Source organism: Nipponia nippon, unplaced genomic scaffold (genome assembly GCF_047370975.1).
Source record: "Nipponia nippon isolate SJK-2023a ecotype South Korea unplaced genomic scaffold, ASM4737097v1 scaffold_3, whole genome shotgun sequence".
Classification (NCBI taxonomy): Eukaryota; Metazoa; Chordata; class Aves; order Pelecaniformes; family Threskiornithidae; genus Nipponia; species Nipponia nippon.
This window is the reverse complement of record NW_028262347.1, coordinates 73,830,462-73,852,152: the sequence shown is the minus strand read 5'-3', so window position 1 is coordinate 73,852,152 and position 21,691 is coordinate 73,830,462. Positions and strand designations below refer to the sequence as shown.

At 40.3% G+C, this 21,691-nt stretch overlaps 1 protein-coding gene across 11 annotated transcripts in view; it reads right to left on the bottom strand.

Moving 5' to 3' along the window:
* SOX5 (SRY-box transcription factor 5) overlaps positions 1 to 21,691 on the bottom strand; it is a 645,708-nt gene that overhangs the window by 374,693 nt on the left and 249,324 nt on the right. The window contains exon 1 of one of the 11 annotated variants that reach the window (XM_087765894.1): positions 21,360 to 21,415. The exons of the other annotated variants lie outside the window; for them this stretch is intronic. The gene's annotated coding sequence lies outside the window, so the exon portion shown is untranslated. Of the gene's footprint in view, positions 1 to 21,359; positions 21,416 to 21,691 lie in introns of those variants that run through there. 11 annotated transcript variants of the gene reach the window in all.

Here is a 21,691-nt window from a genome sequence, read left to right as displayed (position 1 = left end):
TGCCTCCCCTTTCATCCAAGCTAGGCAGCAATCACCAGAGGTGGTAAACGTCGTATTCCCTCAAACAGGGGTACAGACAAGTGTTTTTGCTTGGTTTTTCATGTCCCACGTACAGGAACTGAAACGTTCCAGCAATTCTAAATGCGATCAAAAATTTTGTACAAAAAGCTGTAAAGCTTTCAAGACTTTATTTCCCTTCCGATTTCGAATCATCTTTTATGGTCTTGGAGTTGACACGGGGCGGGGGGTGGGGGTGGGGTGGGGAATCTCTGTTAGAGATGGCCTCCAGTTCCTCAGTAACAACCTGTGCTTTCTGCCTCTCTAATTACACCTGCACAGACCCCGTGGGACACGGACTGGCCTTCCCGGTCCTCGGAGTGGTGCAAATCACGTCTCGCTGAATACCGGATCGAGCCTCTGGGCATTACTCTGCAGTTCCCCGGCCGTGTTTCTACAGCAGAACCACTTCATTTTGATGCCTGCAGGTTTTCTCAGCCTGAGGAACTCTGACCAGCCAGTTAGTTAGAAAGAGTAAAAGAATACCATCCTCCACTCAAAGCATTCCTTTTTCTGCAAAGTACGGGGTAAAGGATAAAAGAACAGCATAAGAAGCACATGCACAAATCTTACATGTATTACTCTGCCTCCTCCTGTAATTCCTCTCTGTTCATGAAAACCCTTATCTTCTGGTAGGAGGAGCAAATTCATCTGACTCAATCCGTTTGCCAATGCTCCTTGAGCATCTTCACGCAAATCACCTTTGCTGCCTTTTTTTTTTTTTTTTTTTGTTAAGTTAGAAGTGCTTACAGTGTGATAAAGGTTGTTGGGTGGCTAAAACAGCATGAGAGCATGTTTTCTGTCTTTTGCTCCTCTTACAGTTCTGGCAACTTTTTTAGATTATGTCAATCAGGAGGGAAAGCTAATAAGACAGTGAAAATACACAAAGCCAGTTTTCTGGAGAGAATGACACAGCAATCAGGTTCAAGTTCTGTTGCACCTGCAGGCACATTTTCTGGAAGTGCAGCTTACTGAAAAGCCTGGCGGATTAGAGACCCTTGTTTTCCAGCTCAGCATCATCTGCCCCTAAAATGATTTCACCAGCTCCACTCAGACTATTATCAAAATATCCAAACCGGGCTCTAGGCAGAGTGATAATAGCCCCTTGCTTTCATTCACATTTTGTTTGCTTCTTGCAGAACTACTGCATCGTCCTACTTTTCCTTCATCACAGTAAACTCTACACGGGGAACAATTTTATGGGCAGTCTCACACACTTCCAATTCAGTTTAATTTCTCAGTGTGATAGTCCTCTCTACCCACGTATTTGAGACACAGATATGCTTAACCCAAAGATTCATCCAGAATTTGAATCCCAGACTTTGGACAGATTCTTATTGCTACTCCAAGCTGTACCCACTATGAATATCATAATGAAGAACCTTTTCTTTTTTTTTTTCAACCACAGCAATAAAAGGAAAACAGCAGCAAATATCTCTTTACTTGCAGATACCCAACAGTTATTCCCACTGCATAAAACCAGAGAATGAAGCAGATGAAGGAGATGGAGTAATGCAGCACATCCTCCAAAGGTGTGGCAAGACAAGTACAGGGTGGGAAAATGGCTGTTCATGACCCTCAGCCTTCTTCTCACAATGGAAAACCCAAGTGATCTATATTATTTCTATACTGGATGCCATTAACAAATACCAAGTTATTTAAAAAAAAAAAAACAAACAACAAAACAAACAAACAAAAAACCCCCACAAACCAAACCCTCCCAAAATTTTCAGTCATGTTCCAACGACACAGGATCGGAAGATGTTGAGAGATTCTGCTGTGTACGCCTTTGCGGAGGAATGACTGAAACTTTAAGATCTTCCATTCTGCCTAAAATTGCAACCTGCGCAGAAAGCGTTCTTCACCGTAGGATGGACTTTCTCACTTTGGGGGAAGGGAAAAGGAACACTTTCTTTCCCATAAGGAATCTTCTTACCTTTTACTTACATTAAGTAAATCCCTTTGAAAAACAGCAATTACACATCAAGCGTTAAAACTAAACTATAAAAATTGGAAAAACTGTCCCAAATTAGATTCCTTGTGTACTGGTAATGGGAAAGACATTATCATGTTCCTGGTACACAAAATACAATATGCATGCTTAATTCTCAGAAAGTCCCACCTTTTAAAAAATATTTAATAAAACATCAAAGCCTCCTATTACTTCAGAAATCCACACCAGATTCAAGCACTGATATGCAATTAAAAGAAAGAGCTAATTTCTGTAAGGAGGTGCTCTACTTTTAAAGACGTCTTTATGTAAGCGATATTTTTTTTTCTTCCAAATTCAAACCATAACTGTGTGTTAAGTGAAGAGTAAAATCTCTAGCTTGGCTTCAAAATGGCAATTTTAAGTCTTAATGACCTTCACATAGCACTTTTGAACATCACATTAAAAAGATAAGCCTTTGAAAACTTTAAAATGTGGGTAAGTAGAAATATTTGAATAAGTAATTATGAAGGCTAAAGAAAAGAATGATACATATCATCACTAGGCCATATTCAGAGAAATACATTAGATCTTAGAGAATCAGTTGTTTTTAAAAAGACCCATATTCACATGAACGTCTGTTGCAGGTAATGAGCATAGGCATATATATCATTCCTAAAACTTCTATAAGGACAATGCTCACAAAACAGGAGTGTTAAAGGCTCCGATTCAGCAAAGTGCTTTTGTTTCAGCATAATTAACCATATGAAGTCCTGCTTAAGTCAACTATCTCACTCAAGTAGTGCTCTTGAAAATAACTACGCATATGACATAAACAGATGTCAGTAGGGTCAAATCCAATGTTTTTAATATACATCAATATAGGTTTTAACGTGCTAGCTCTAAGGATTGAGGACCTACCTAATATAAAGTACTTTGGAAATAAGAAAATAGTTCTTCACGTCTTTAATAGGAAGAGCTAAGTATTTCAGAGCTGCCTGTGGAATTTTACATCTAAATTCCCACGTCATTTAAAAAAGGCCGGTGACTTCAAATTCCCTAGGTGACTCTGGAAATTTCAGCCACAATTCCTAGAAAGTTAAAGCCAACACTGCTATGGTTTATTTCAAGGCACTGGGCACACTGCGATTTGTTAGACTTGCAAGTTGCAGCCTCCCTAAAATGAGATGTACATGCACAATATCCTCGTAAACTCGATTGAAAAACAGTCCCTGCTGAACATTACCATTCATAATTTAAGGGTGAAAAGGAAAGCAAAGAGATCCCTTTCTCTGTTGCAGTTCAAAGCAGAAACAAGTATTTACTTCAGTCCACAAGCTACTGTGCTGCCACAACAGCACGTAACACAAAAGCGTAGCAAAAAATGTTCCACATTTCTCAGTTGGGGGGTTCTGTGTATAGTTGGGTCATCCCGGGTTTTGGTAAGAGTAGAATTTTAACAGGGTTAACTAAATAAGGCTTTAATTGTGACCTCCAGGAATATCTAAGCCACGCTACCTATCAGGGTTTCCTGTATGTGTTCCTTTTATTTTTTTTTTTTTATTTCTACAAACTTAAGAACTTCTGAAAATGAGGACTAGATGAGGAAAAAAGGAGAAAAAAGGAGAAAAAAGGAGAAAAAAGGAGAAAAAAGGAGAAAAGGGAAAAAAGAAAAGAGGAAAAAGAGAAAAAAGGAAAAAAGGAAAAAAAAAAGAAAAAAGAAAAATAGGGAGGAGAAAGAAGAATGCTGCAGTTATGGTTAATCAATACCTTCCACATGGGAAACAGTGAGTTCCTACAATGTTTATTTTGGGATGCAAAATATAGAAAAGCAATCTAAACTCCTGAAAGAAGGACAGTCTATTATCAGCTCGTGCACTTAACCTTATGCCTAAAAATCATGTCGTTTTCTACAGCATAAAAACAAGCTATGTAGACAGGATTTCTCTAGTAACCTTAAGTTCTGAATGTGTTTACAGTGTGGGCTTAAATCTCCTATACAAGGTCTGAGCTTTAAATAAAGTTTGGTTTGTTTTTGGTGGTAGAGATATAGCTGCATCGAGAGGGAGGATTATAAAAGAAAAACGTTCTGCTTAATTATAAAATGTAATGGATGAAATCTTTTTTATACAGCTCGCCTGACTTTATTTGGTGAACTGGGACGCTGAATTATTTTATTATCTCATATTTTTTAAATTGTTGCCAAGAGCCAGGCTCCCTTTACACTGTGGGAACTGTACCTATTTACACCAGCTAAGGAGTCTACCTAATAATATTTCTGAAGAGACATGAACGAGCTGCACGTGAAAAAGAATGCGAAGTAGTGAATATAAATTTTGCATGCGGGGGCCCGGTTCCTCAAGTTGAAGATGTAACAACAAAACTTTACTCACAGTGCCAGTAATTAATAATTACAGCACAGCTAACTTCCAGTCTACCTGTGCCAATGTGCCTCAGCTTTGGTGCTGCAGAGGGTTGAAGTCCAGATCAAACCCAAATTTTGCCATTTGGTTAATAATTAGCATATTAATTCATTTTAACGTTTACAGCAAACACAGTGGCGTTGCTGAAAAACCTAATTATAGAATCAATAAAAACTGCAGCACAATAATTGTCCGCCTCTGTCTGAGACAAGTCATTCGTGGCTTCTCCTGCAGAATGTCATTGGGACGCTCAGGCCTCCCCTCATCCTTGTCTTCTAAATATCTGAGGATCATAGAGGTGAGGTCATTTCATCACTCCTTGGGAGGAAAGAAAAAATTAAAAAAAAAAAGAGAAAAAAGAAAAAAGGGGGGAAAAAAGGCAAAGCGTCTGCTAAAATCTGACTTCATTTGATTTACTCTCCAAGACTGTTTTTTATTAAATATGTTTGACTGCTATCTCTAATTAAATGTAGAATTAATTTTGGCAAACTAACCACAGATGCAGTTTATGTTCAATTTTATCAGACAGATTTATTTATAAGCTGTCAACTTCTTGAAAGACTTCATTTTGGAGCAGTTTTAAATTGCTAACAGTAGCTGTAAATGGGGCTACTGTTCTCTGGAAGACTAAAGAAGAAGTATGCTATAAATGTCCATTCCATCTGCGAGGAATCATAAAACAATCACATTCCTTTATATTTTTTTTCTCCCCCCGCCCCCCCCCCCCCCCCCGGACCTTTATTAAATTAGTTCAACTCAATTAAAAATAACTTCAAAAACATTTCAGGGCCCTTTGTTTCAGGGAATACTTGGAACTCTCTGCACGGAACGTCACCCTTTTAACTAATCCCTTTTGGGGAGCGGAGGAGAATAGTGGTATTGTGACTTCAGACAGTGCTTTCAAGGGTCTCTACTGTACCGAATTGAGGTCACCGCCAGACAATGCCCAACACCCAACAGCCATTCAGGCGTTCTTCACAACTCTATCAAACGTGTCTTTCTTTCTCGCGCGCGCTTTCTCTCGTGGCAAAGTCACAGGACAATGGAGAAAGCCTCCAGCACCATTTATGGTCACCATATTTGCACATGACAAAGTCTATTCTTCCTGGTTTGCCAATTCCGCGGTAAAAAAGAATGAACCCTGGATAGATTTTCCCACCATTACAGTTGTTCAAACTTAGCTCAGATTAAAAAAAGAAAACTCTAAAAACAACAAAAAGCCTGTCTAAGAACAGTAAGTGCTGTTTGAGAGAGTAGCTGCTCCAGTCCTTGCTATTTTGGTATATAGGGAGAAGTGGCAGAGACGAAGTGGAAGATTAAACATGCTACATTATAGCCTGCATATGCATGGCTGAGTATACAGTTTAGTGCAAAACGGAAACGAAGGATAAACCAGAAGCTATTATTTTTCATCCTATCGTTTGCCATTAGCGGTGTTAGAACACTCACTGTTTGAACAACAATGCAGAAGCTCGCATGTACAATTTGGTTTTGCTTGGAAAGGTTTAACTGCTTCAATTGCAAACAACAACAGCAGCAAATCAATTACTGTGCGTTTGCGCTGGCTACTGCTGCTATTTCTGAAGATGTACCTCAGAAGTTTTACTCCTTCAACAGATGAGGATGAGAGAGAGACAGAGTGAGAACGCTGCACTAGATACGGCGAGCTTGCTGCCAGAAAGAGTTTTATTTTAAATATGCGCTAGAGATACAGTATTCTTCACAACCTAAAAAGATCTGAATGAAAATGTGCTGCTGTTTAAAAAGACTGTTTATAACCAGTACTTAACTTGACATTTGCACTGCCTCACCCACACACCTCCAAAACACACACATCTTTTTTTAGTTAATCAGAAATCATGAACCTCCCTGCCTGACAACAGGGAGCACAGCAACCTAACCTGCAGACAGTCAAATGCCATTAAACTCATCGTTAGAGAATAATTTCAGGGTATTCCCCCTATAACGAGACGACGGCTTTTCTTCATTTCTATTCGTGACCCTTATGGCAAGTTTTTCCCTCCATTTTGCACCATGCTGTTTTCACAGCATTAAGCTGCTGCAGACTCCTTCCCCCAAAAACGACCCCCAGCCTCACGCCACAAATCCCACTAGTGTTAGGAGCTGCTCCTGCACTGGAAAGCGCTCCACTTCCCCCTCTCCGCCCCTCGCAGGCTGGAAGGGAGACAGCCGTGGGGAGCAAACCTGAAAGCTCCATCTACCCGTTCTCGAATGGTCCAGCATGCAAAGGGCACGGTCAGCCATACCTACAATATATGATCACTCGGGACGGTGAAGAATTACATAACAAGGGCTCCAACTAGATGGCTGGGTGGTTTTTTTCCACCAGGATCAAATATACTTTAACTGAATTATGATACTAAGCCTCCCTGGAACAGTTACCTCAAGGAACTAGCATGATGCTAGGGATCAAATTCTGCTTTCACTCACAAGGAAAACAAACAAGTACTTAATCCCAACCCACTTTAGGAAATCCCGTAAGTATGGGCTTAATTTGAAGAACCTTCCCCAGTATGAATGTTCATCTGAATTAGAGACTCGACATGCAATTCAGACTGAAACCAATGGTGTATTAATGTCTAGGAGAATCTCAGGATTCATCAGGAATGAGTTACTCACTTAACTGGTAAACTTACATGAGATCTATGGATGAAAAGTTCTATAGAATGATAAACCATATTGTTAATATTAAAAAAAATAACTATAGCATGTTCTATTTAAACAGCAAAATGTATGTGTTGGAGTACTGACTCATGGGTTCCAGACATGTGGAAAAGACAGCCAATTTTTTAATACCACTAAGTTACTTCCAAATTTGCTCCCCGCATTTTGATTGTACGCAGACCCAGAAATGAGTGAGTCAGTACCATTAGCGCATTCTTCTTTGATAGAGTAAAACTTAACTATCTGATCGTACATGTGGGCATCATCTATAGGCTAATAGCCAAGGGTTTCTGCCTACAAATGGCAGCCTATGTCAAACTGCAAAAACAAATAAAGAGGCCAGAAAAAGGACTTCTTGAAAGTTTGCTGGTCAATGGCATTTCTTTCTGTGTTCTAAAAAAAAAAAAAAATTAAAAAAAAAATAAGGAAGTGCATTTAGAAAGAAAGACTCTCCAATGAAAGAATACAAGACTAAAAAATCTACTTTGAAAACATGATAGCGCAGCATTTAACATGCACATACTGTATTGAACCTGCCTTTAAAATTTCTCAGCTAGCTAAATATATGTTTAGGTGTTTTCTTAATGTGTTTTATTTGTGATTATTCACTTTTCATAATAAAAAATAAGATGGTATCTTCAAGAGATGGACCATATACTCTTTGGAAACTTCATTTCTGGAGCTTCTATATTAGGTCATCTTTTAAGCCACATAAAGAGCTTTTGTTCGCTACCTAGCAGATAAGTGACTTTGAAATCTCTCCTGAACCCCCAAAACATATGGCAAACCCATAATTACTTAGCCCTACTCTTTGTGATCTACACTTTTACTAAATCTAACATACTTATGGAAAAAGATCTGTTCAACTCCAGTAGGTAAATCTGGGTCCTAGAAAACACTTTTGCAGCTAACGCTCTATCTAGCAATCAAAAAACACAGGCACAAAGGAAGGAAAATGCAGAAATAGATGGAGCATAACTCTAAGCCCCCTGTAAGTGGGTATTTTTTTTTTCAGATGCTGATCTACCACAGGAGGAATCTGAAAATATTTACTAAAAGTATGCAACCGGTCCTGTTACTCTGAGCCCTGGCTCACAGCTCAATCTATTCCTGCTGGTGTTACTAGCAATGATCCTCCTCACCCCAGAGGAGAGATGCTTATTTTCTTCGCAATTGCTGGTGCTGTGCATACTCAGCCCTGAAGATGAGTGTAGCCCTCCAGGTGATGGCCTCCTAGTTACGGCTTGACAAGCTGAAATGCCTCATTCTAGAAAAAACTGCTGTTGGGGTGGGCTGAGGAAGTACCACTCTCAAAGAAACTGCTGAATCTACTGAATCTGATATTATTTATTTTTATAATCAAAAGCTAATGTGAATCACATATCATATTCAAATCACACGTGTTTTAAAAAAAGATGCAACAAATTAAAACCAATTACAAGTGAACTAAATAAAGTATACAGCCTCTCATCAAGACTGTAACTGCTTTTAGACCTCAGATTTAAATTCTCTTGTTTCAGGCCCAACTCTTCTTTCCATTATACAACTGCACTTAACAACTGGGAGGAGGCAGGAGTGAGAAGTCCAGCTTTGCCTTCTGGTAGATCTTCCTTTATCCTCAATGTTTTTCACCACCTGAAGCGCACATCATTAACTTAGCAACACAACTGGCTGCTCGAACAAAGGTCTGATGTGAGAACACAGGGCATTGATGATCTTTAGGCCAAAATTTTTCATGCCTTTCTGTAGCTGCACATATACAGGCTAATTAAAGCATGCCTGGAAAAATCCCTCCATCCTTTACAGCTCACATCCTACAGGTATCTGAAGGATTGCGGGCTGGGTGCTTGCACAGTTATGTTTCTTTGAAAAGGCTGGGGCCGAGCAGCAGCAAGGAAGGTTGCTTCTCTGTCCCATTTGCTTTTTCCTGAAGGGAAAAAGCACCCCCTCTCTAGGAGCATGCTGGGGGGGGGCAGGCAGAAGAGACGAGAGAGAAGAGCCTGGACCAAGGACGCCTGTGCAGCTCCTGAGGAATCTCCATCAGAAGAAGCACCCTGGTTGAGCAAGGAGATGATGCTCAGCCAAGTCCCCTGGTTGATGGAAAGAGACTTTTCTTGGTGTCTCAGACTGGACTGTGGACAGTTTGCTACAAGAGGAATCACAGCATTGCTAGGCTTAAAGGAAGACTGAAGAGGAGAGTCTAAACCATAAGGAGCCACTAGGCAGGAGATGTATATTCATAAGTCAGGTTTTCTATACCATTTAACCTCATTTATCTGAGTGTTATCTTTATATATACATATACACACACACACATCTATATGTAAAAAAAAAAAGGTCTTCGTTTCTTTAAGTAAAACCTGGATGTAGAGTTTAAAAGCCTTTTCTATCCCTCTGGGAAGCTCACTAAAGTCAAGTCCACCCCCAAACTCTAGCTGAGTCACAGTCCCATGAGGGATGGATGCCAGGCAAGGCTGGGAGCTGCACTGAGAGGGCCGCGTGGCAACACGGCTGCTCCCTCGTCACAGCACTGACAATTTGTGCCCCAGCAGACAGGGCCAACATGGGAGCGTTAGACACTTTTCAGCAGCCACCAACAGAAGCGGGTGAACTCTGATGCTCTTCTACCAGCTGAAACATACAGGCACCCAGCTGAACGATAAGAGCCTTGGTAAGTAAGAGTAAGTGCTGTTTAGTATTTCAAGGTTGCTTGATGAAACCACTGTTGGCTGGTTGTTGGGTTTGCAGTAGGGATCACTCCTAGCAAGGCAAAAGCATGATGCACAGAGTTGAGAAGAGGAGCTTCAATAGAAGAACAGCCAATAACGCTTGAAATATGTTGCCTGTTCCAGAAGTAGGAACATGTAGGGGAGGATAACAGGGACTCAGCTGTATTTTCCTTTAAGTTGTTCATAATAATCTATTTAGAGACACCTTGGAAACCACTGAAATGGAGTCAATTTTTATTGCCCTTTTAAACTTGGATTAGACTCAAGAGTTACGCCTTCATTGTTATGGGATTCAGGCAGCTATCTTTCTGACATGCCCTTTATAGAGGGGGGAAAAAAAAAAGGCAAAATAACTCACTGTTTTGCTTAAACCACAGTCAGCAAAATCTAAGAGGATGTCAGCCACCACCAAGAAAGATAGATAGGCAGACAAAATGATTGACAGATATTTTTCAAACTGTCTACATCCACAGCGTTAGTATAGTATGGAACACTGAGACATCTTGAAAATCACACATGCACAATACTGACTGATACATGAAGAAAGTTATATTTTAAATTTAAAAAATTATCATATTTTCTGAAGTGAAAAGATATTTATCAGTGTCCAAGTGCAAACACAGAAGGGCTTCTGGGTATGTAAGTCCACCAGCCAAGTAGAACATCACTTGCAACTCTCCACAATTAAAAGATAAAAAGACTTAGTTTAAACTGCTTTTACTCCACTAAGTCTCATTACCTGGCAGTTGGGACAGGCTACCACACCCAGACAGGGACCAACAATAACCTTCACTAGGCATTGGCTCAGCCTGGCAACCTCTTGACTTGCAGCAAATCATTTGTATCTGAGGACTTAAATATTTGCGTATACACAAATATACCCACACACCTGACATCTTAGAGCCTCTCTATCTTAGGGAGAACCAAGCTTTCACAAAGATGCTTGATTTAAATGCTCCCTTGCACTGAAATCCACTGAGCTCCACAAGGGTGGCAGGGTCAGCCTTCAGTTAATATATACAACTTTTTCAGTTCATTTTTTTGAATCCTGAGGAGATCTTTTTTTGCTGCTGGATAATACAATGCAGTGCTCATTTCTGGTTTGATAGCATCCGAAGAACTTTTGGACTCACTTTTATGTTTCTGGAAAGCATCTATTACGGGAGACCTTATAAATATAAATTAATGTGATCCCCCGTAGAGAAAACACACAAGATCATGAGTCCCCTTAATAACACAAAGGGGATACCTGAACATAAGTATAAAGATACATTAGTGCTATGTTTTCTTTTTTATGAGAACAATTTAGTTTTCCCCTGTCCTTCCAGCCAGACTTAGCTTGTGTGATATTGAGAGAGAAGAATCGTATACTTTCAGAATGGCTGACAGTCTGCTTTAGGCATTATATCTGAAAGCAAATCAGCAGCAGCAAGGAAATTGACATTTAGAGAGAGAATAAATTACAGGACATTGAAATATCTGTACCAGAGCAGTAAAAAGTAGCAAGAAAACAAAGTAAAAAGAAAAAAAAATTACCTGATACTGGTGGGGGAGGTAAGAGAAGGGAAGAGGAAGATGAAAGGGAGAAGAAAGTTTTGTTTTACACACCATGTCAAACATGTCTGAAAAGCCAAAATAATATACACGCAAAACGCTACAAAGGCGTTCAAAATCTGGTGCTGAAAAGTTAGGATCCGCAGAATTATAACTGCCTATACAACCTTTGTTTGGCCCCATCATGTAGATGAATTGCAATAAAATAATTACACGAACATCGATTATTTTTCCGCAAGATCCCTGTACTTCGCTCTGAACAAATCTTCTTGCAGAATGAATCAAGCATGGGTTGTCAGTGAGGATGGGGTTTTGGGGGTTCGATTCATTTGTTGCAGATTGTGAAGGTGCATTGTAAATGAGGCGAGGGATGGAAGGAAGGAAACAAAAGCTCACGTGAGCAGACAGACAGGTGGATCCTGCTCAGGAAGGCTGGATCCCCTCCTTGCCACAGCCTACACGAGCTCACCTGTGTAACTGAACTTTCCCAGGTATCCCGAACTCTGTCTTCCTCATTTTCTGGGTGTGGGGCTTGAAACTGATAATGCTGAACTACTGAGCACTCACAGCTGCAACCGGAGTCATTTGATGCACTACTCTGAACATAAGAAGTGCTAGATAAGGTTTGCTATTGAAAAGGAATACATAAAACCAGATGATTTTTAGTATATGAAATTGTCTTGGATGTATCACATCAGCAAAATTTCTGCTCCCTAGTTTCCCTTTCTGTAAAATGGAGATACCCGCCTTCCTCAGGTTCCCAACACGCCTACTGTGAAGGTAAATTAGAAGTTTGTGATGTACTTAGATATTCTCTTGAACAGCGCCATACAAAAGACTACGAAAAAATAAATAATTCTGTTTTCAGAGCTAGAACGATATGTGATTGAACGGTAGGGCTAGTGCTGCACACTGCACAATAAGGAATAATGCAAGATTGAACAGTTGCTCATTAATTGACCATCTTCATTCTGTGTGGTCAATGAGGCTCTGTGTAGAAGAAAAATTGTATCATATAATTGTAGACTGTATCATACATACAGATAGAAGAATCCTGAAATGAAATTACACAGACAACACAGTGTTGAGCAATGTAATTAGAGTGCTTGACTTTGCAAGCAATGCTATTTTAACACGGCTTTTGTATGCATAATTTCCTACATTTTTCAAAAAAGGCAAACAGAGAAAACAGCGGTTTCACCATCTTTATCACGCTGCCGACAACATATTCATCATCTGGCTCAGGACCTCCAGCTCCACCTCTTGCATCTCCGCTCTTCTGCGAATGGCAGTAACCAAGAGTAAAAATAAACTCATACCTGTGTAGCTCTTACACAGTGAATCTTCCACTGAAGTTTCAGAGACAGTTGATGTTAGCAAAAGAAGGGGATCCATTTCAGGTTCCTGATAAAGGGTACTTGTTCTGCCCTCTTCCCTAAACCCTCCCTACTTTATCTAACTCTATCTTTTCTCCACTTCTCTTTCACTTCAGTCCTAATCATCTTGTTTGTCAGTATTAACTCACGATCTTCACCACCCAAGACGAAATCTTTCCCTTTACTTCCACCTTTCTACCTCAGCATATCTCAAAAGTACATAAGGTAGACATACATGGGCACATACTCAAGGGCATGGCAAAGCACATCCCTGACTCAGAGACAATCACTTGGGAAATTCTAACATTGCTTCATTACTGTGGAGTATTAACACTATTTGAATAAAAGCCTACTGGTTTCTCTTTTCTTTTTTTTTTTTTTTTTTTTTTTTAAATGGGTGAACCAAGTATTTTCTCTCATATCATTCAATAGAAGAACAGTAAACAAACAAGAACGAGAGTGTGAGGTCAGACCAAAGGTCCATCTTGCCCAGCATCTTCTCCACAAGAGTGACCAAAGCAGATGTCTAGGGAATAGCAAATTTAAATAAATCAATAAATCTGCCTGAGGCAGATATTCAACACTTTACAGTCTTATAACAGGAAGTGTTTGACAACTTCAAAAATATTTTTCTTCTGTAGCACCCTATAAATCTTAGTTACATTCACAAAATTCCACTGGAGAGACCGTAATTGCTGAAACCAGATAATAACATACAACAGGAGAAAACAGTTCCTCAAGGAATATGAACAATAATGCTTCTGGTACATCACCCACCCTTCCAGACTGTCATTTTTTCTGCTTGTGAAAAAGATGCTGGTAGAAGTTTGCTTTTATCAAAACTTATATTCTCCCTCCCTAAGATACACAATCTTCCACCTCATCTTTCTACTCCCATACAATTCATGCAGACCTGGTTTTAAAGAAAAAGGCCTGTTTGTCAAAGAAAGAGGCGTTCTTGTGGTTTTGTATTATATATTCTTATGTAGAAGACAAACTCGCCCACATTGGTAAAGTGTTATAATTACAAACCTGAGCTACTACCGCTATTAGGTGGTTCCCAAAGGCCCCAGGTTCTTGGTTAACCTAGAGTGATTTCTGACGGACCCTGGCCTGCCATGTTTCTCTGTTTCTGATCTAGTCACATAATGCAAAAAAAAAAAAAAAAAGGGGGTGGGGGGGGGCGGGCGAGTTATAAAGTTGGGAGAGTGAAATTGTTTTTTCACATAGAATGTTTTTCAACATTCACTATGAACCTCTGAATCAACTGAAATGACTGAAATAAGAGATGTAAGAAATGGGTGAAATATGGAGCAAAAAGCAGGGAGATTGGGGGCGGGGGAATGGAGAGAAACTATAGATAAAATAAAAGCAGAGTGGTCAGAAGAAAAATAAAGCACCTGAAGTCTCAGCAGCACTGTGGACTCCTTCCCCGGCGGCTGCTCCTCCACAGCCGTTCACATAAAGCGCCCGACCTTTGCAAGATGTGTGGCGGCAGCGGCACACTGGTGTTTGATACCGCACTGGCCAGCAGCAGCCATGCTGTTCTGTGCCTTCAAAGGAGGGATGGGTTAGAAATATTGGAGAGAGAGGAGGAGAGGCTAAGTCAGGCAAAAAGCAGACGTGGGAAAGACAAGTGAGTCTCCCAGCATCTCTTTTGCTGGTGACTCGGTGTTTTATGAAGACTATGGCCATCCCTATAAAGAAAAGGTGAGAAACATCCCATGAAAAAGCAGCTTCGTACCTTTTTTCCCAGGTCCTGCCAGGCATCCTGCTGGTATAAAGTCCTGGGTTTTTGTTTTCCACAGGGTTCAAGCACTCGGGGTGCTGATGCCCTACCCACGGTCACAGTTCTTCCCCCGTTACACCACAGCCCAGCCAAGGACTGCTGTGGGTCCAAATTAGAGAAGGATTACAAGTGTCAGCGGGTGAAGGTCAGCTCAAAAAATCTGGGCTTCGTATCTGCAAGAGCTTCCTGAGTTCTTCCCTGTGCCTTGGGAAACGTTGGCCCTAATTTCAGGAAGCCAACACTGTCACCAGCATAACACTACTGACTTCCTTATCGAACTGTATCTGTAAACATCCACCCGTGTGAGTGGCTGAGAGGCTCTGTTTTATAAGGTCTTATTCCAAGCAAAGTCTCAATAGCAACTTGTGTTGAATTTTTTTAGAGCAGGAAAAACGTAAGGCTCTTCTACTAGGATCTGAATGAAGGTCTCCAGGGACTCCAAGAGTTTTGAGTCTGTGGTCTGCGATGCATCTTATGAAAAAAGAAAAAAAAATCATGTTGCATTTTATGGACTTGCTGTAGATCACAGTGTCATTCTTATTACGCTGGCTAACTGCAAACAATTAAATCAAAGGGAACGGACAGGGAGACAAACAGGAAATTAAGCAAGACTAAAGATTATTTGTTAGAAACAATAACGATGTCCTGGAGGAAACGGTAGAAAAGTTATTAATTGGACAACGCCTCCTCACCGGCTGAATCTAGGCTGGCAGAGTTTATTCTTTCCAGGACTGAACACAGGATCAAAGGGGATAGTAAAAGTCCACAGCCTTAACAGAGAGAGCAGTCGAGCAGATATTGGAAGGGGACAGAGGAAAATGCTGCTCAGGGGCTCTCTGCTTCTCTCAGGCAAAAAGCAGGGATTCTAGGTCAACTGGGGTTTATCCCAGACCTTCCCTTTTTGTTTTAACATTTTTGTCTGCTTGCAGTTTACTTTTCTGTGCAAAACAAATGCTTTGCTTTTAAAAAGCTGTTCTGAGCCACTTTAAACAGAGACTGCAATTGGAGATGGGAGAAATAGAGGAACATGTAAACAAGACAGTTCCTTGTTTAAAAGAGGTACCTGGACCTGTCAATGAAGGATGTACTGAAGAAAAACAAGTGCAGGTCTTTTTGTAAGACTGTGAAATAAGAAAACTTTATCTCACAGATTTTCCAGGAGCCTATGCATGCTTCTGTAGATTTATATGTACAATAACAAAAACACTGAACAAATATAAATCCAAGCATGACCTTTGTGGTTTTGTCCCATCCTTAAAAGCAAAGCCACGCAAGACCTGAACAACTTTCAGTTTTGCCCATACAAAACTTGAACTTTGTGACGTGAAAGGAGGTCCCGGGGGGTCAGCCAGGCACCTGAACCAAGTGAGTCAATCTTTTGAGGTCAGCGCTTCTCTGCCTCTCCCACACTTTTGGTTGGTATTTCAAAACTATCAGAGTCTGTGAGATACCATCTATCTAACGCTGGTTGTGGCCACCAACTTTCTTCTCTATAATCTCTCCCCGTTTTTCCTATGTAAGAGTCTTAAATGAAGTTTGTTCCAGACTATTAACCTATGACAGAAGACTGCAGAGATAAGATTTCACTGACATACAGAACAAAGAAAAAGAAAGGGTGTGAAAATTGCAATGACAAGGTTGCCTTAGTAGTTCGAGATGTATGAAATGAAATGAAATAAAATATCTGACAAACGTCTGGATAACACAGGTTGGGCACTAATCACTTTGGTTGAGTCAATCAGAACTGCATTTAATAGAAAGCACAAAAGATTTAATTTACAAACCCAGCTCCTGAACTATAACATCTAAAATTTATCCAATACTGTGCTGCTTTAAAGATTAAATGATATAAGCCCTGCTACAGAGACATATATTCTCAAGCTACAACATTTCTAAAACAGGCAAAATAAATATTCCGTTACACTGAAACCAGTTCAGATTCTATCTATAAGAGGAAAAGCCGTGGCGTTGGGAAAGCTACCTACGTAACAGTTAAACTGATCAAACTAGTCTCATGGGTTAGACAGGATCAAGCCATGTTTTGACTATGTGCCAAAAATAATCTTTCATCTTTGGCTGGGCAAAAAAGTTTTCATATATTCTGAAGCGAAGATGGTTTTAAGCTCAACATGCCACAATTCTGCAGAAAAAGGAGGAGGACTGAAATTAGAGCCAGACTGAAGAGAGTTATTTTCATACTTGCTGTTGTTGAGCAGGAGCAAAACATCAAAAGCAAAACCAAGGAAAAAAATTTAAAGGCTTGCATACAAATATCATCCTGTGTGGAGAGTTTTTACTAAAGTGCCTGTGGTAATGCCTAGTTTGACACCAACTTGGCAAAAGTCTCAAGCTGTATTTCCTTCTGCACAGTTTAACTTAATAAAACCACACACATATGCACAGAGCACAAACCCAACAAGGTTGGTGCTTACATTTCCCCCAAATTTTTGTGCCCTAACTTTTGGCCCAGCGAGTGACATATTTCCTTTCTGCTGCAAAGCAGACATAGGTTCAAAATTATCTAATTTGCTAGCTAGCGTCTTTCAAGCCTGGCTGGAAACCCTCCTCTGAGGAGCACACACCCGGAGTGATGAGATGCTTCAGGGATTTGCAGTTCCCCCTAAGGGGTGCCAAGATACCTGTATGCCCCTTGCATCCTCAGAGTTTCAATGTACTCAAACTCCTGCTCTACTTCACGTTTACGTTCCAGGTTGTCATACAGCAAATATACATAACCCCATAGAAAAGCATATGAAAGCAAAAACAACAAAGAAGCTGCGAAGCAAACAGGATAGGATACTGCAGTGTTTGTTTTTGCTAGAGTCCAGAACACAGTCTTTTGCTTAGGACAAAAAAAAAAAAAAAAAAAAGAAAAAAATCTAAATGAATGGGTCTTTTTTTCCATTGTTATTTATGACCATAATTTAGCAATGCATTTACTAGCCACTGTAATCATCAAACAGGCCTTGACAATTAACAAAGAGACCATGAAAATGAAAGTAGTGAAATGGAAATGAATCACAGCTTCACCACAGCAGAAAACATCTTTCTGAAGAAAAACAGACTAGAATGAACACTACTCCAAGTAAATTACATATTAATTAAATGAATTAGCAGTGTTACTATTGTCCCACTTGGCTACTCACACGCATTTTACAAAAGGACCCTTGCAGCTTTACGAGTTTCTGGTTTTTTACCACATACTTGTGTAATGCCTGCTTTCTAACTGGGATTCCTGTTTCCAGTGTCTCTGGATGACAGTAAATCCCTCTATACACCCGACAGCAAATCAACCTTATGCAGACAATCTCCAGCAGTTATTCTGAGCAGTGTCCTTCCGTCATGCCAACCTATCCTATTTTCAGCAGAGGATCTGTCTAGTACTGCTTCCATACTGACAAGGAACAGGATAATACTTTATGATAGACAAAGAGAGTATGTTCCTCCTGCTCCACTTTGTGGACTCCCTTTTAGACCAGAGAAATGAGTTGGACCAACTACATGTAGGTGCAGTATTTTTAAAGGCACGATGTAAAGTTGGGTTCCCAGTCCCACGCTCCAACGTAATGCTCAAGACTCCAAAGTGTCCAAAGTGTCTAACAACTTCCCAGGAAGTCAGAGCACCAATCTGAACAGCTGTATATGGATTTGAGAACCTACTTGTCCAGCAATTAAAAAAAAAAATCCTCAGTTGTGAAAAGCAAAAGCACATCTCCCAAGTTTCCTTCCTCTCTCCGAATGAGCCCCCGTACACGACGTGGAGGGCCTCTACAGCATCAGGGTACTGTGATGGACGTGCGCCGTGTGCATTGAAGGTGTGCCAGGAAGCAAAGCTGGGTGGTAAGATGGGGCAGGACCATGGGCTCCAGGAGTCAAAACACTGGATGCAGCTCATGTGTTGACCCTCTATAGTCTGCTGGCCATCCTGATACACAGCAAATAATCTCAAAACAGAACGGCAGCTGCAGATGAGCACGAGGCAGGAGCTGATTACAGATCTGATGCTCAGTGCATGACAAAAACTGGACGTAGAGTTTTAGCTCTATATGCTTTCGTTAGAAATTCATATTATATGGGCCAAAAGTGATATAAAACTAAATTCAATTTCAAGCGTTTAAAATGTGCATTGTGTTCACAAGAACTTTCTGCTTAAATACACAGTCACATTTATATTAACTACGAAGTAGCAAACAACCTTCTGAAATCTGCCAGTAAGACCCCTTGCATCATTGCTAAGGTGCCAAACAGATTCTTTGTGATCTTTGAAAATGGGAGTGTATTATATTAAAGAATCTGACTTCAGGACCTTTGCACGTGACAGAAATCAGATGCTTAACAGGAATGACCTTAAAGAAAATGTAAGAAAACCTGGGGCCCTTGTATAAGCTGCAGCCCTATTTCCTTGGCATGTTGTCAACAACTTGTCAACAACAAAGGAAATATCAAACCAGTATTTGGAGGCAAAGGAAATAAATACAACCAAATATGTAACTTAGGATAAATTTTCAAGCATTATGGCTTCACAGTTGACAATTCTCAAAGGGAAATTGGCCTCCTGATGTTGAGGAAATGGGTGGTCCAATTACTAATCTGCTCAAATTATTTTCATTCCAAAACATTGTTAAAATCACTGTCATAATGGAGCAAACATCTAGCATCAAACGACTCCCAATAAAACCCCAGAAGCACACAGATGCTCTTCCTAGAAAAGGCATGAGAAGCCTTGCCCTTTCAGCTATATATCCTGCAAAAAAGGCTTACTGTGGATGAGCTCAAACTAAGACAGAACGTACTGACCTACCGAGCATTTAGTCCTAGCTTAAGCTGGGTCTTATGTTCTGCACTTTATTACAGCACACAACGCTTCCCTCTGCGGTCATGTTCTTGGCATAAATGAAGTCCCAAATCACCATTGTTTAAAATTATTAAAGGTCTTTCTGCATCAGTATTATTATTAGCATTTTGGTTTAAATGAATAGTCTGCAATTTTTCAGCTACAGTCAAATAAATGAGACTCCAAATTCTGCTGGGAAAGGAAACCCCACACTGTCTCACTTGAATAGAAGGCCAACATGCATTTTTGGCTGCACCCGTCAGTTTTCCCTGACTTGATACAGAAAATTTAAATGCCTACAAATTAAAGTGGGAGCATAATACATTAAAAGATTACTTGTGGGATGTTGACATTCAGATATGAACTTCACACCTTCACTTTATCCTCACGATGCAGTAAAATACAGTCCTACGTCCTAAAACTCAGCGAACTCTGGGGAAGCTCACTAGGGCTTGTACTGTGCAGCTCAACAGTGCTATGTAATTTCTGCCTATTTCATATGAAGGAGATTTGTGTGTAGAGAAGTATTTGTTTTAAACGCTTACTGAGGCCACATTGCTGATGTATTTTGAAAAGGACTGCATCTGTTTGTACATAACAAAACAGTGGCTAGGTGGATTATAATAGGATCAGTCGGTCTTTTGTTCTTAAACCTCAATTCTCAGTTGAGGTTGACAATAGCAGAAAAAAAAATTTCCATCTTTCCTTCCAGGAACAACAAAATATTTAGCAGTATTTTAGATGTTTTTGTCTTCCTCTTAGAAAACAAACACCAAGAACTGCCAGAGAAAGAGTATTTACACGATGGACAAAGTGATCTGAACTTCACGGACCAACTGACAAATTCTGTGTTTCTGTTTTACATTTCAATAGACAAAACGCTAAGGAAAGAAGCCATGTGCGCTATATACAAAGCAATTCATGACCCCAAATGTAAATCTTGCTTCATCAGATAGGCTGGCTCTACAGTTAAAATAATTATTTTTTTGAGTGTTGTGAATGTGATGTATTTCATATGTAAAAATTACCTCCTGCCTTGTAAGGTTATCATGAAAATGAGATCTTGCTCCAACTCAAGCAAGCCCAGAGATAAAGGAGACAACAACAAAGAATATCAGCCCTTCCATCTCCCTGTATAAACAGTTTGAATAGCCTCCTGCATTTCAAGGGTTCTTGTCACTGATGATCTTTAGGATCTCGTAGCCGAACTCTACACTTCAGCAATGAGGACATCCAGTGGCAATCACCAGTTAACTTATGTGATGCAAGCGCTTTCTGCAAGTCTGAATTTGATATCTGAGACTATTTTTGTTTTACTTACACCTGCATGGGATGAATAATATCCCTTTTCTTGTTTGGTAACTGTTTTTCTCGAGCTAAATTGCCTATTGACTCTAGCCTGAAGCTAAGCAAAAAGGGCAGATAATACAGCAGAAGCCATTAAATAATGTATTTTTTGCCTATCATTAACATGAATACCATGTGCAATTTCAATCCCTAAAGAAAAGCCATAACAATCTCTGATATCGGCATACAGCAATTGCTGGTGAAGACTGACTGCTCTAGCAGCAGTTCTTCTTTATAACATTAAGTATTAAAACACCTGGACAAAGCACAATTATTTTCTACAACAGGTGAATGGCAATTCTACTGCTATTTTACAAAAGAGGAAACTAAGGCAGAGAGCTGAGGCTGCTTTCCGAGTCAAGGGCTGAAGTGGGATTAAAAGGCAGGAGACTTCTTCCTGAGTCGAGTCCATCCCAGCCACAACTGCCTTGTTTGTTCAGCAGCGATTGTGCTGCACTGAAATGGTGCAAGGTGAGGGGAGGTTGGAAGGAGGCATGCCTACATTTATGTAATCATACACTTTTCTGTATACCCCGAGCAAATCCCCGCTTAGCGCTGTTGCTAGGATTGTTTTTGGCGCAGGAAAGTCAGAAGTTTCCCATCGCAGGCAGGAGCATTTGTTCCTCTGTACCCACCTCGCTAATGGAGAGGAGAGAGTTTAGTCGCTCTGAAGCAGCCACCGCTTGAAACAGTCCCCAAAGGGAGCCTCTGAAAAGAGTTACTGCTTCTTTAACCTAACCGGAGGCAAGACCTTGATAGGAACGAAGGACAGAGCTGCGACTGCTGAGGGAAGAAAAGAATTGAAAACAATTAGCGTGTTGATGTCAGCTTAAAGAGGGTCACCGAGAGATCAGCTTTCCCTGCATCTGTTCTTTAATTAAAAAGAGAAAGGTGGCAGTGTCCACTACTCATCACTATGGTAACATTTAAATGCCACGCAGCTGGAACTGGCTGCCCGCTCACTGAG